The sequence below is a fragment of the Mandrillus leucophaeus genome, unplaced genomic scaffold (assembly GCF_000951045.1).
Source record: "Mandrillus leucophaeus isolate KB7577 unplaced genomic scaffold, Mleu.le_1.0 Scaffold348, whole genome shotgun sequence".
Taxonomy (NCBI): Eukaryota; Metazoa; Chordata; class Mammalia; order Primates; family Cercopithecidae; genus Mandrillus; species Mandrillus leucophaeus.
Genome location: NW_012103676.1, coordinates 1,089,409 through 1,105,652, shown reverse-complemented (window position 1 = coordinate 1,105,652; position 16,244 = coordinate 1,089,409). Strand labels below are relative to the sequence as shown.

At 38.4% G+C, this 16,244-nt stretch overlaps 1 protein-coding gene and 1 pseudogene across 1 annotated transcript in view; both read left to right on the top strand.

Moving 5' to 3' along the window:
* The window catches only part of N4BP1 (NEDD4 binding protein 1), a 67,598-nt gene that overhangs the window by 15,426 nt on the left and 35,928 nt on the right, over nucleotides 1-16,244 (top strand). The gene's annotated exons all lie outside the window — the stretch shown is intronic.
* LOC105546054 lies at nucleotides 10,256-11,059 on the top strand (annotated as a pseudogene).

Genomic DNA, 16,244 nt, shown 5'->3' with positions numbered 1-16,244 from the left:
AAGAACGAAACTTCATCTCCAAAGAAAAAGAAAAAGAAAAAGAAAACATAGTATGACATTGAAAGAACATGCTGTCATTTTTTTTTTAACCTTATTTTCAGGGTTTCAGGGTTTTTGTAATTTTTGTTTATTGCTTCCCCTTCTATATAATATCTGGAGATTATTCTTGATATCACACACACACAGTAATCTCTTTGTATTTGGGTGATGGTAAGATGTATTAGTAGCTAGTCTAGAAGGTAGAGAATAGTCCTCAGGAAATTTCATAGGAAATCTTACATTGCATTTTAAATAGCCAGATGAGATTTTTGTTTATTTTTTGTTTTTATCTGTTCTTGTTGACTCTTCTAAAACTAGGAAAGCAACCTAAAAAAAAAAATCAAGAAAATTATCTCTACATATTTTACCTGTAGTATCTGTACATCTAGATGAAATCCTCTCTCTTCAGAATTCCCAAAATCTGCCAAAATTTCTGGCTTTCCAGAAATTGACCTTAATACAGAACAGAAGGCTGAGATCCTGTACCATAGGATAGGCACCAGGCCAGTTTCCTGAGCGTGAGTTCAACACATGAACTACAGTTCTTATTCTTTAATAGTGACTATTCTATACCTTATTAAATAAAATTCTTATGTAATTCCAGATATGGCCTGGGTTGCACAATCAGTTTGTCTGATTCTGGTAAAAAGAGGGCCAGATTCTTAATGATCTTATGCAAGCAGCTGCATATCATGAAAAGTGAAGAGAGCCAGTGAAAGTATTTTTAATTCCTGAATTTTGAGAATCAGGGAAAACAAGATAACATTTTGAAAGTGTTTTCTTTCCATTTGTAAAAGCATAGCTTGCTAAGTGGAGGGTTAAAAATTAATGAAAAGGGGCTTCTTCATATACCTGAGAGAAAATAGAACATTATAAAAAAATCAACATATTTCATACAACTAGAGTTAGATTTCTTTCATTAATTCGTTCAGTCATTACATTGTGTTCCACTAGTTCTTGGGTTGTCTGCTTCACAGAGGGTCCCAGAAATCTCAGCTGAGTCCGTTGGTGTAGTCCATTCCAGCCCGTTGCTTAAGCGATGTCGCTTATACTCCAAACTTTGTATCCATGAGTCAGTTTCTTGAAGTATCAGTGGTCAAGAGTGTCTGGCATAGTCTCTTCTGCAAGACTCTGGGACTGTCATCCTTTGTCGTAGACCCACTTTCTATGCTGTAGTCAGTAGCAGAGGTGTATCACAAGGAAGAGAGAAAAGAAGAAACCACTTGTTAATGATGAGACTGGATAACCATGGTGTTTATACAGTAACCAACAAAATCAGGATGGAGGAGAGTTAAAATCTATTGAGGTATAGTACATAACTGTTTCTTAAGATTGGAGCAGTACGGCCGGGCGCGGTGGCTCAAGCCTGTAATCCCAGCACTTTGGGAGGCCGAGACGGGTGGATCACGAGGTCAGGAGATCGAGACCATCCTGGCTAACACGGTGAAACCCCATCTCTACTAAAAAATACAAAAAACTAGCCGGGCGAGGTGGCGGGCGCCTGTAGTCCCAGCTACTCGGGAGGCTGAGGCAGGAGAATGGCGTAAACCCGGGAGGTGGAGCTTGCAGTGAGCTGAACTATGAGTTCAGTGACACAGATCCCCAGCCCGGGTAATACAGTGAGACCCCATCTAAAAAAAAAAAAAAAAAAAAAGATTGGAGCAGTGTTTATCTGAAAGCTAAGAATATATTGTGGGCATTGCCAAGGCCCTAAGGCCTTCCAATCTATCTTGTAAAGTGTGTAGTCTCTAAAAAAAAAAAGTTAAAAGTTTTTTCTGTACAAAAGTATCTGGAGAAGACCATGCTTCCTCTTTGATTTGACAGAAACTAATCATGTTGAGCTATTTAAGAAACTTAGAATACTCCAAAGAAATTAGTTTTAACATCCTTCTTGTTATAAGGTGAAAAAAATAAATCTTTGTGATTTCCCAGGGACCTTTAGGAACCTCCAGAGATAGTTTAGATGTAAAAGAGTTGCATACTACTCAGCAATAGAAAAAGATAAATTACTGACTGATACATCCAACAATGTGGATTAATCTCAAAACTGTTATGCAGCATGGAAGAGCCTTACCAAAAGAGTATATATACCGTTGTAATTCTGCTCTTGTCACATTATAGACAAGGGTAAACTAATTGTGTAGTTATGGTGAAAAAAAAAAATCAGAATGATTAGAACAAAACAACTGGAAAAAGACATTAAACCCAGACTGAGTATTAGATTAAGAGACTGTTTTGCTGGGTGCAGTAATGACATTGTGGTTATAGTAAAAAGAGCATGTGTATGTATGTGGTAAAATTATATACTTGGTGGTTAAGCATGGTGGTGTGCACCTGTGGTGCCAGCTACTGGGAAGGCTGTGGTGGGAAGATGGTTTGAGGCCAGCATTTTGAGGCTGCAGTGCACTGTGTTCACACCTATGAATGCACACCACCTGGACAACATAGTGAGACCCGTCTCTAAACAAAAGTGAAAAATCTTTATCTGTCTCACTTGGAAATTAATCACATATTCCAAAGAGTAACCATTAATTAATATCAGTTTAACTAAAGTCTTGAAGTTAATTAATGATCTTGGAAGTTGTGCTTATACTGACAACTGAGCAACTTCCAACTTCTGGTATCAAAAAGTTTGGCTGGGCGCAGTGGCTCACACCTGTAATCCCAGCACTTTGGGAGGCCGAGGTGGGTGGATCACTTGAGATCAGGAGTTTGACACCAGCCTGGCCAACATGGTGAAACCTCATTTCTACTAAAAATACAAAAATTAACCGGGCATGGTGGCATCTACCTGTAGTCCCAGCTACTCGGGAGGCTGAGGCAGGATAATTGCTTGAACCCAGGAGTTGGAGGTTGCAGTGAGCCAAGATCGTGCCACTGCACTCCAGCTTGGGCAACAGAGTGAGACTTTGTCTCAAAAACAAAAAAACAAAAAAAAACAAACCAGGCATGGTGGCACTTGCCTGTAATCCCAGCTACTTGGGATTAGAGAATCACTTGAACTCAGGAGGTGGAGGTTACAGTGAGTCGAGATCACGCCAGGGCACTCCAGCCTGGGCAACAGAGTGAGACTCCATTTCAAAAAAAAAAAAAAGTTTGTCAATATTATAATTTTATTTAGTTGAACATATAATTTTATATGATCTTTTTTTTTTTTTTAAATACAGACAGGATCTCACCGTGTTGCCCAGGCTGGTCTTGAACTCCTGAGCTCAAGCAATCCTTCTGCCTTAGCCTCCCAAAGTGCTGGGATTACAGATGTGAGCCACCACACTAGGCCAAATTTTATATTTTTCATAATCATAAATATATATGAGTAATATTAGCTTACCTCATCAGTAAGCCAGTAAAGCTGAGGAAGTTTAATCTGTGAGAAAAACATTAAAAAAAAAATGTGTAGGCCGAGTGACGTGACTCACGCCTGTAATCCTAGCACTTTGGGAGGCCAACTGGGTGGATCATTTGAGGTCGGGAGTTCAAGACTAGCCTGACCAACATGGTGAAACCCCATCTCTACTGAAAGTACAAGAAATTAGGCACGGTGGCAGGTGCCTGTAATCTCAGCTACTTGGGAGGCTGAGGCAGGAGAATCACTTGAACCCAGGAGGCAGAGGTTGCAGTGAGCCAAGATCACGCTACTTCACTCCAGCCTAAGTGACAAAGCGAGACTCTATCTCAAAAAAAAAAAAAAAAAAAAAAGTATAGATTTATTATATTCTACACTGGTAAAATCAGGGAAAGGACATCTATTTTTAAATTAGTATTAAAATAATCAAATAATACTGATTTGCCTAAGAATTATTTTGATTACACAAATTTGGATTCTTAAATAACAGTGATTTTGACCTGTTGGTTTTTGTGAGTTTTGGAGTTTTTCTATTTGTTGTTGTTTTTTTAAGAGATGGTGATCTCTCAGTGTGTTGTTAGCTGGACTCAGAACTCCTGGGCTCAAATGATCCTCCTGCCTCACCCTCCCAAGTAGCTGGGAATACAGGCATGTATCACTACACCCAGCCTGGGTTTGGTTTTGTGTCCTTAAAAGGCTAACGTGTTTAAAGTATTAGATGTTTAGTTTCATTCTGTTTTAGGAATTCTAGAAATATAGAGTTAAGGAAGTTCTTGTAATTCTCTGTCAACCAACTAAAATAGAGATTGAGAAACTTTATAATCTAATGTATTAATAGCCCTGGAGATACTTCTTATTCATACCATGAAAAATAAGGCTTTTCTTATATCACAAATGCACAGAGAACTTTCAGCTTCAACAGTCTTAATCACAGGTAAAAATTGAGAAACACATAACTGGTCCACATTTCAAAAAGACAGTTCTTTCAATGGTCCTGAGACGTGATCTTGCACTAACTAACAAAAACACAGATAAGACTAAAACCAGATTTTCTTGAGGTGTCTCGTCTGACAGAAAATAGATCCCTATTGTCTACCTGACAGATCACAATATGGTCAGACCATGAAATCAGATTCCTAGCCAAGATCAGTTATCAGCCATGCATAGAACAGATTCATGTATACAGAGGGTGCAGTTGAAACTGGCCTAGGGATTCGTATCCACTGGTCTCTGGGCCAATGTGGACAGGGACATGTGGCTAAGAATCATCAAACGAAAACACATTATCAGAAGAAAAGGAGACAACAGAGAAACAGCAGAAGTAAAATTCTCTGGCTGTTTCTTATTCTCTTGGTACTCTGGGAGCCAAAATGAGACATGCTTAGGTTTAAGGAGCTGATGAAGTGCCCTTCTGGGACGACTCAGTTTAGTAGCTCCAGCAGATGGGAGTCCCTTTGGGCGTCTGAGTGGGTGCTACTCTACTGCCAAAGTGTAAACATTTTTTTGAAGTTATATAGGCATGGCTTTCAGACAGGTAACTCATGAATGAGGGACTAGCAGGAATGTAGAAGTAGTTCAGAGAGCACTTGAAGTTTTTAAATTTATTTTTTAAATTGACAGATGAAATTGTGTTTATTTTGTATCCATTATGTTTTGAAGTACATAAGCAATGTGGAATGGTTAAAGCTAGCTAATTAACATGCCTCACATAGATGTCATTTTTGTGGTGAGGACACATATCCTGTTGGCATTTTTCATGACTACAATATATTGTCATTAACTATAGTCACCATGCTGTACAATAGTTCTCTTGAATTTATTCCTACTATCTAACTGTAGTCTTGTGTCCTTTGACCAGCATCTCCAGAATCCCTTCCCCAAACTGTGCCAGCCTTGGATAACCACCATTCTTCTCTTTTTTTCTAGGAGACCAGCTTTTTTAGATTCCACTTACATCATTTGTCTTTCCATGCCTGGCTTATTTCACTTAACCTCATGTTTTCAGGTTTATCCATGATGTTGCAAATACTAGGATTTCCTTCTTTTTTTTTTTTTTTTTTTTAATGGCTGATAAGTATTCCATTGTTTATATTTACCGTATTTTGGTATTTGCAAGAGGGTCCTGGAATCAATCCCCCGTGGACACCAAAGGATGACTGTATATAACATTTTCTCTTTTATTATTTTATTTATCTATTTACTGAGACAGGGCCTCACTTTGTCGCCCAGGCTGGAGTACAGTGATGTGGTCACAGTTAACTGAAGCCTCAAATCTCTGGGCTCAAGCATTTCCCCCACCTCAGCTTCCTGAGTAGATGGGACCACAGGCGAGTTCACCATCATGCCCGCCTACTTTTTAAATTTGTTGTAGAGATGGGGTTTCCCTATGTTGCTCAGGCTGTTCTCAAACTCTTGAGCTCAAGTGATCCTCCCACCTTGGCCTCCCAAAGTGCTAGGATTACAGGCATGAGCCACTGTACCCAGCCAATAATTTTTTTCATGTACAGTGGTCCCCCTTATCCACTGGGGATATGTTCCAAGGCCCCCAGTAGATACCTAAAACCTTGGATGGTACTGAGTCTTATGTATACAATGGTTTTTTTTCTATATATAGATACCCATGATACCATAGATACCATTTTAAAGATTAAATTATACACTAGGCACAATAAAGGATTAACAACAATTACTAATAATAGGAAAATATAGCAATATACTCTAATAAAAGTTATTTTATTATTAAGTGGAGAACCTTCATCTCTGCATTTAAAGTAAGCAAGCAGTTTATTGCTTCTCTTTGGCATGTCCAAATTGCCAACATTACTACTCTTGTATTTTGGCATCATTATTAAGTAAAATAAGGGCTACTTGAAGACAGCCACCTAGATACTGCTACAGTCGATCTGATAACCAAGGCAGCTACTATCTGTTGGGCAAGTAGTATATACTGCATGAATACACCAGACAGAGGAATGATTCCAATACTGGATGGCGGAAGATTTCACTGCACTGCTTAGAAGAGGGCACAATTTAGAATTTATGAATTGCTTATTTCTGGAGTTTTCTATTTAATATTTTCATAACATGCTTGACCAAGGGTAACTGAAACCACACATAATGGGTAACTGACTACTGTACCTGTTGGCCATTTGTATATCTTCTTTTAATAAATGTGTCTATTCAAATCTTTGCTCACTTTTTACTTGTTTTCTTGCTATTGTTGTTTTGAGTTCCTTTTATATTTTTGGATATTAACCTCTTATGTGTATCGTTTGCAAATACTTTCTCTCATTCTGTAGGTAATCTCTGTTCATTGGTTTCTTGCTTGTCCAGAAGCTTTTATTTGATGTAATTCTTTTAGTCTATTTTTGTTTGTGTAGCCTCTGCTTTTGAGGTTATATTTTAAAAAATCATTGTCCAGACCAGTGTCACCAGGCTTTTCCTCTATATTTTCATCTAGTAGTTTTCATAGTTTGGGGTTTAATCCATCTTTAGTTGATTATTGTACATGATGTGAGATAAGGATCTAATATTCTTTTGCATGTGGTTGTGTACTTTTCCCAATATATTTATTGAAGAGATTGTCCTGAGATATCATTCCATTTATTTGTGTCTTCAGTTTGTTTTGTCAGTGTTTTCGTTTTCTGTGTAAAGATTTTTGAACTCCTTGGTTAAATGTATTCCTAAGTAGTTCACTGTTAGTATAGAAACACTACTGATTTTTGTGTTGATTTTGTATTCTGCCACTTTATTGAATTTATTAATTAGTTCTGTTTTTTTGGTGGACTCTTAGGGGTTTCCTATATAGTAAGATAATTTCATCTGGGAACAGTTTAACTTTTCTCTTTCTAGTATGGATGTCTTATATTTCTCTTGCCTAATTGCTCTAAAACTTTGAATACTATGTTGAAAGAGTGAGCTTCTTTGTCTTGTTCTAGCTCTTACAGCAAGAGCCTTAAATTTTTCCTCACTGAGTATGTTATGAGCTGCAGATTTGTCATATGTGGCATTTATTGTGTTGAAGTGTTGAGATTTTTTTTTTTTTATCATGAAAAGGCATGAGATTTTATCAAATGCTTTTTTGGCGTCCATTGAAATGATCATATGACTTTTGTTTTTCATTTGCAGTTGTATTTGTTCAGCCATCCTTGCATTCCTTGGATGAATCCTACTTGATTTTAGTGAATAATCTTTTTAATGTGTTATTGAATCCTTTTTGCTATAACAGTAGTCTCTTGTCATTTGTGGGTGATTCGTTCCAGGATCTCTCACAGATACGAAAATCTGCAGCTGCTCAAGTCCCTGGTATAAAATGGTGTGGTGTTTGCATATAATCTATGTATATTTTCCTATATACTTAAATCATCTTCTTGACCTACTTATAATGCCTTATACAATGTAAATGTGATGTGAATAGTTATATTCTTTAGGGGATAATGACAGGAGAAATGTATGTGTCCAGGACAAATGTAATTTTTTTTCTGAGTATTTTCAATCTGTGGTTGATTGAATCCATGGATGCAGAAACCACAGATAGAGAAGGCCGACTATATTTTGTTGAGGGTTTTTGTATCTGTGTTCATCAGGGATATTGGCCTGTGTTTTCTTTTTTTGTTTTATCCTCATCTGGTTTTGGTACCAGGGTAATGCTGGCCTCAAAAATGAATTTGGAAGTATTTCCTCCTCTTCAGTTTTTTGGAAGAGTTTGAGAAGAATTCATATTAGTTCTTCTTTAAATGTTTGGTAGAATTCAGCAGTGAAGCAAGCCATCAGTTCCCGGGCTTTTCTTTGATAGGAGACTTCTTATTATTGATTTAGTGTCACTTATTATTAGTCTCTTCAGGTTTTCTAGTCATAATTCAATCTTGGTAGGTTGTATGTGTCAAGGAATTTATCCATTTCTTCTGAGTTATCCAATTTGTTCAAGTGTAATTGTTCATAATAGTTTTTTATGATCTTCTGTATATCTGCATTATCAGTTGTCATCTACTTTTTCATTTCTGATTTTGTCTCTTTTCTTAGTCTAGCTAAAGGGTTATGAATTCTTAAAACCTTTTAAAAAACAACTCTTCATTTTATTAATATATTCTATTTTTATAGTCTCTTTCATTTATTTCTGCTCTAATCTTTCATTTATTTCTAATCTAATCTTAATTTCCATCTGAGTTTCACCATGTTGCCCAGGCTGGTCTTGAACTGAAAGTGGGGTGTTGATGTTCCCTACAATTACTGTATTATAGTCTGTCCCTTCAAATCTGTTAATATTTGCCTTATGTACTTGAGTGTGTGCATATATATATATACATACACACACATATATATACACACACACATATATATGGTTGTTATACTGTCATGCTGAATTGACCCCTTCATTATTTCATAATGACTTTGTTTCTTCTAATAGTTTTTGACTTAGAGTTTATTTTATCTGATATAAGTGTAGCTTACGCCTGCTTTCTTTTGGTTTTCCATTCACATGAAATACCTTTTTCCATCCCTTCACCGACAGTCTGTGTGTGACCCTATTGGTGAAATGAGCCTCTTGCAGGCAGCATATACTTGGATCTTTTTTTTTTTTCAGTCACTTTTCTGATCTATTTACATTCAAGGTTATTATTGGAATACAGTTGCTGGTTAGATATAGATTGGCTAATATCTTACAGAGCAATGACATTGTAACCTTTTGGGTTATTTTTCTAGCAGACTGAGACAGTTGACATCTCTACTGGACAAAAATCTACATTTTAATGCATAACTTCACAGTCTAGACCCTAACCAATAATGAATAATGTGTTAGGAGAAGGTATATTTCCTAGAGAATTAAATAATCTTTGAGTAGGCCTAAGAGAGTACTGTCTTATGTTTGAAAGGCCATTCTTTCCCCTTATTTAGAAGTATTTGATAATTTTATTTAACTTTATTCAAACTACTAAAATGAAGCTCCCTTTCCCCCTTTTTGGCCATTCTTTCCCTCTTAAACAATGTTAACCATATCATTGATAACTAGGCTGGATGTCAGCCTATGTTCCTAAACCTCCTAATTCCTGTTCAGACATGTTCTTGTTAGACATTTATTAATTAGCTCAGGGTTTCTCAGCAGTGGCACTGTTGACATTTTGGGCAGATAGTTGTTGTGGGGGTTGTAGGATATTTAGTAGCTTTTCTGGCCTCTACCCTCTAGTTGTCAGGAGCATCCTCTTGGTTGTGACAACAATAATGTCTCTTGGCATTGTCAAATGCCCCCAGGAAGGGCGAAATCTCACCTAGTTGAGAACCGTAGTTAAATGACCAAACCCAGTTCCCACTCTTAATATAATACATTTACAATCTAATAGAGCTGTGATAAATGCTATAGTTTAAATAATAAGATACTGTTATGTATAGAAAGCAGAGATTAATACACTTTGGATTTCTTAGAAGGTACTTTTGGGTTAGAGTGGAAGGAAGAAAAGTTTAAACTAGGTTGCAGAAATAAGCACGTTAAAGTCTAGACTACAGGGACTTTGAATATTGTTCTCAGAGTCTTGAACATTACTCCTACACATTGAAGAGCTTTAGAAAGTTTTTGAGCAAGGAAGTGAAATTGGTATGTTTTCAGAACTTTGGTACTGTAACAAAGGAGTGGAATGTGATAAGACTGAGTGGTAGGAAGAAGAGTTTAGAATTAGTTGCCGTGTTCACCAGACTCGGCACCTATGTCACTGAAAGGGAACTTGGGCCAAGGATTGAGTGGAAGAGAACTGTGAGCTCTGATTCAGAACTGTTAAGTTTGAGGCATGTGTGGGATAACCAGGAGGAAGTACTCAGGGGGTAGTCTTGCAGCCTAAAAAAATGTTAATGGTTGCTTCTTCTTTGAGAAAACATCAAATGGCAGATGACGCCAGTGTAGCTAGGGCTGGTGAGGGGGTAGGGGTTGCAGTAGTGTGACCCAGAGCCCCTAGGGGTCCTGGGATAAGGAACTGCAGAGGCTTCAGTAGGGGCATCCAGGGCTAGGGCCCCAGCCAAGGACAAGAAGTGTATGTCCATTACCAAGCTGGGCCACCTGGTCAAGAACATGAAGATCAAGTCCCTGGAAGAAATATGTCTCTTCTCCCTGCCCATCAAGGAGTCTGAGATCATTGACTTTTTCCTGGAGGCTCTCTCAAGGATGAGGTTTTGAAGATTATGCCAGTGCAGAAGCAGACCTGCACCGGCCAGAGCACCAGGTTCAAGGCATTTGTAGCCTTCAGGGACTAGAACGGCTATGTCTAGTGTGGGTGTTAAGTGTTCCAAGGAGATGCCATCCGAGGGGCCATAATCCTGGCCAAGCTTTCCATTGTACCCATGCACAGAGGTTACTGGGGGAACAAGATCGGCAAGCCCCACACCATCCCTTGCAAGGTGACAGGCCACAGCAGTTCTGTGCTGGTGCGCCTCATCCCTGTGCCCAGGGGCACTGGTGTCACCTCGGCCCCGGTGCCCAAGAAGTTGCTGCTGATGGCCGGTATTGATGATTGCTACACCTCAGCCAGGAGCTACACGGCTACCTTGGACAACTTTGCCAAGACCACCTTTGATGCCATCTCCAAGACCTACAGCTGCCTGACCCCCGACCTCTGGAAGAAGACTGTGTTCACCAAGTCTCCCTATCTTGACCACCTCGTCAAGACCCACACCAGAGTCTCCATGTAAAGGACCCAGGCTGCAGCTGTGGCTGCAACACAGGGGTTTCATACAAGAAAAATAAAGTGAATTATGCCTGTTAAGAAATGTTAGAGGTTAGAGGTGGAGATTTGGAGTTATCACCAGAACAGTCAAATTTACAATTACAGCTTGAAGAGTCTGTGAAAGTATAGTTGAGGGAGAGGACCAGGAGAGAATTTTGGGAAATTTAAGCAACAATAGACAAAGAAAGTAAAAAAACGGGGGACTAGTCAAAGGTAGGAAGTATCTCAGAAGAGTGGAGAGGAAAGAACTTGTCATGGGGAAGTTGGTCATGCTACATACAGCCCAAGCAGAATGAATACAAAGGAAGAGACTTTGGGCTTGGCATTAGGCATCATTGTTGGCATTCAAGAAAGTGGTTTTGGTTTGAATGGGAGTAGATCCAGAAGGCAAGAGACTGCCAGTGAAATGGGGCTTGGGCTACGTTTTTCAAAAAGCGTGAAGCCAGGCCTAGTGGCTTACACCTATAATCATAGCACTTTGGGAGGCTGAGGCAGGAGGATTGCTTGAGGCCAGGAGTTTGAGGCTGCAGTGAGCTATGATCACACCTCTGCACTCTAACCCAGGCAGTAGAACAAAACCCTGTGTCTAAAATAAAAATGTGAAGATGAAAGGACAGAAATGGAGTAGTTCCACGTATCAGCAGTGGATTTGAAGGAAGCTTTCTGTAGGATGTGGGAAACCCAAGATGTTTATAGGCAGAGGGGCAGCAGTGAAGTAAACAGAGAAGTGATGAAGCAGTAAACAGAGAAGTGATGAAGCCTGAGATAAGGCAGAATGCAAAGACATGACTTTGAAAAAGCAGGAGTGAGAAGGAAGTCGTGAAAGGTAGAATTTTTAGATGAAATGGAGGAGAAGTCAAAGGGATTCACGCATTGACTTCTGGGCTCTGATCAAATGCACTTTTTACTAAGAATGAGAAGAATGACAACAGAGATGAGATTTGGGAACTTGAAGAGGTTCTGTCGGTAAGAGTGAAGAAAAAATCAGGAGAGCTGAAAGTTTTTGAAGCTGTCAAATTATGGTGATTTGCAGATGTAGTGGGGATAGAGTCTAGAGTAGACACAGCTGGTCCTGTCTCTAAGAGTACACTCAGAGTGACCATGCAGGGAAGTCCTTTCCTATGGGGCAGATAAGCACCCTTCCAGGAATGAACTTCATAGACATTTTAGAGATGAGGTTAAAGAAAAAGATGAAACAGACAGCAAATGTTGAAATTATATTGGGGAAAAATGGCTAATAAAGGCATTATTAATTTGATAGCAATCTTACTAATATAGATGGCTAGATAGAGACCTAAAATGAACCTGTTACAGACTTACAGGCGAATGATTAAAAGTCTTTTTTTCTGAGGCTTATGTGGTATTTCTAATTCATGTTTATGCTGTAGGACTCGTGTTAATGTCTGAAAGTTATATTCTCCTTTTCTCTTAGAGATAATATAGAACACTTCTTATGAAAGAGTCTCCGGAAAAACAACAAAAAAAAGCATACTAAAGTGTGCATCCTGTGTTGAGAACTACTGGTCTGAACCATTGTAGAAATCCCTCCTTAATATTTTAACAGCTTACTTGCCTGTATAGTTTCTTTTTCCCCAGTGACTTGTGGTTGACTTGACCATCTTATATTGTGCCATGGTGGGGTGATGCTCCTCAGTAAGTATGTCATACCTACCCCCATGGTAGCTGGTCTTGGGCTGCTGTGGTTTTTAACCATTGTGTCTGCCTTGAATTTGTTTTCTGCTCTGTTTGTTTATTGTCACTTGCTCTTGTATGCTCTTCAGGTAGCACCCAGTGCTACTCCTTCTACACTTATAGTCAGCTGCTTCTGAGAATATGCAGCCTGGGTGAAGCTGGCAGAGCCTCTTTAGTGTATGCCCATACTAAAAAGTAGAAGATGCTGAGTAGTGGTAGTGGTGTGAAGAAACATTTCCCCAGGTCAAACCTGCACACTCTTGAGCCCCTGCTTTGGTCGTTTCTGGTTTTAGCTGTGTTTTGAATGGTAGAAGTTGCTGGGAACTCCTCCTCTCTGGATTTGTGAAATGTTATGATAGAGTTGAGAAAAACTGAATTTATAAAAGGTAGAATAATACAAATTCTATGTACCACGTAAAAGAAAGTTACTTACATATCATGCCCCTCCCCCTTTTTTCTTGAAAGCCTGAGTAAAGTAAAACAGAATAAGAACATTGTAGGATGGGGGAGATATTTTTAACTAACACTAAAAATATGCAGATACCAAGTACAGCCAATTCAAATGATGGATATTTGGATTGCATTATCTTCCTTATGAGTGTAAGTAGTGGCCAAACATCTCAAATTTAATAATGCTGTATACTTTATTGTTCACTTCTGAACTCGAATGTAATGATCAGTTGTTCAGAAGAATAATCAGTACTTCAGAAGAATAAGTTGTTAATGAAATCTGAATCTTAGGGGATAATTGTTTTGGGGGCACCAAAAAAAATGGAGTTGTGCATGTGAAGCAGTCATAAGCATTTTGCACAGCTGTTTCCCAAAACTATGCAGTTCATCTTGTGATACTGGTTTTAGTTATATGAGGAATACTGTCAGACAGCTCTGTCTGTGCTGAGCATTTCTCTGCCGGTCTTGCCAGTGCTTCCACACTTGCAGCATAGGAGACCCAGGAGCTCTCCTCTGGCCCTCTGTGATGCTTTCAGAGGATCTGACTCTTACTTAATTTTGTAACCCAAACAATGTCTGAACATATTCCCCTTTGAACATACCACTTTCTGTGAAAGGATTGTTGTATATGCTATGAAAAGTCAATGAATTTGTTGGTAAATAATACCTCAGATTGAGAATTTTATAGTACAAAATTTCTATAAGTGCAAATACATAATATTGACTTAAGTGGATTAAAATGTTGGGAGTTTTGTGATTGTCATTTAAAAAATGACAAAAAATTAAGGTAGTTCACTGGTCTTTTTGCAGTTACTTCTCTGTCTCAACATCCAATTTAATTTTATGTTTTATTTTGGTTGTATAGTATGGAGAACATTTGAAGTCATACAGTTAGTTATAGATTTAACGTTTTGAAGCAGCTATTCTTGCATAATAACATTCAATTAAACTAATCCAGAAAAGTAACAGAGAAGTAATAGAAAATGTTTGTTTCGTGGATGAATTACTCAATATTTCATAACTGCTGACATTCCTTATCTCAAATGTCAGATACGAAACAAGCAAAACTTAAAATTAGGGCCAAAACTATCAGTGACACATCATAGCATGTTATGCATCCACTTCAATAGCATGTTATGCATCCACTTCAACATTTTTTTATTAAAAGTAGAAGGTGGGAAGTATACCAAAATAATACATACACATGGTTTAAAACAGAAAATCAAGTAGTACTAAAAGATTTATGTGTACAGCAGCAGTTCCTTGCTTCCAACCCTCCCTAACTTCCTAGAGGCAACTATTTTTTTTACTGTTTTTAGCTGTTTGTTCTGATGGTTACCTAAAGAATTATAAATAATAAGCAGTTGACCCTTGAACAAACAACGTGGGTTTGAACTGCACTGGTCTGCTTATATGCAGATTTTTTTCCACCTCTGAAATAGTGAGACCAATCCCCCCTTCTCCTCAGCCTATTCAAAGTGAAGGTAAGGATGAAGGCCTTCATGTAGATCCACTTCCACTTAATGAATAGTAAACACATTTTCTCTTCCTTATGATTTTCTTAATGACATTTTCTTTTCTCTAGCTTACTTTATTATGAATACAGTATATAATACATTCAACATACAAAATTATATTAATTGACTGTTTCTGTTATTGGTAAGGCCTCTAATCAACAGTAGGCTATTCGTAGTTAATTTTGAGGGAGTCAAAAAGTTATACATGAATTTTCAATTGTGTTGGAGTGTCGGTACTCCTTATCTGTATTGTTCGGGGGTCAACTATACTACTGGTTTTGTTTGTTTGTTTGTTTGTTTTTTGTTTTGAGACAAAGTCTCACTCTGTCACCCCGGACTGGAGTTCAGTGGCATGATCTCAGCTCACTGCAACCTCCACCTTCCAGGTTGAAATGATTCTCCTGCCTTAGCCTCCAGAGTAGCTGGGACTACAGTGTGTGCCACCATGCCTGACTAATTTTTGTATTTTTAGTAGAGATAGGGTTTCACCATGTTGGCCAGGCTGGTCTTGAACTCCTGACCTCAAACAAACAGCCTGCCTCGGCCTCCCAAAGTGCTGGGATTATAGGTGTGAGCCACTGCGCCCAGCCTATACTGCCATTTCTTACCAATTATGGGCATTATTCACTTTCTTTAAGATAAATGAGACAAAAACTATCCCAGTTTTTCCAATATAGTTATGTTTTTTAGTTACCCAGTGCAGAGCCAAGTACTGTACTACATTTATGGGGTTTTTTTGGAACAACTTTTAATTTTTTCCTGAAATTTTTTTTTTTTTTTTTTTGAGACAGGGTCTTGCTCTGTTGCCCAGGCTAGAGTGCAGCTCACTGCAGCCTCCACACTGGCTCAGGCAGTCCTCCCACCTCAGCTTCCTGAGTAGCTGCTACTACAGACATGCACCACAGTGTTCAGCTAATTTTTTAACTTTTTGTATTGCCCAGGCTGGCCTCAAACTCCTGAGCTCAAGGCCCAAGCCTTTCCTGGAATTTGTATCTGCCCTGTTTTCATCCACTTGTGAAATGTGTTTTTTATATACCCTTACTACTTTATAAGTATTTATTTGTATCTCTATTTTAGCATCCTTTTTGGGAGAACGCCTCTAAAATCCTCTTCCCTCCTCTAATCCACTGGTTCCTCAGTTTGTCTGCTGCATAGCTATGACGTTTGGACTTCTAGTTGCCACTCTTGGATTGTATAACTAATTATTTCATCTCCCTTATTTTGATGAATTTCATTGTCAGATATCTGTTTGCTAAGAAAAGAATCCATAGAAGTAATTTTCTGGGTCTTTATTCTATACTGTATTCGATATGTAATGTGGATAGGTATAGAATTATAGATTGAAAATCATCTTCCCTTAGAACTTTGGATACATTACTGCCTGCCCGTTCCCCCTCCCCCGTCATCCAGAATTGCTTTTGAGAATTTGTGACATTCTTATTGTCATTCTTTTGTATGTCCTGTTCCCACCCTGCTCCCAGGATTTTTCTT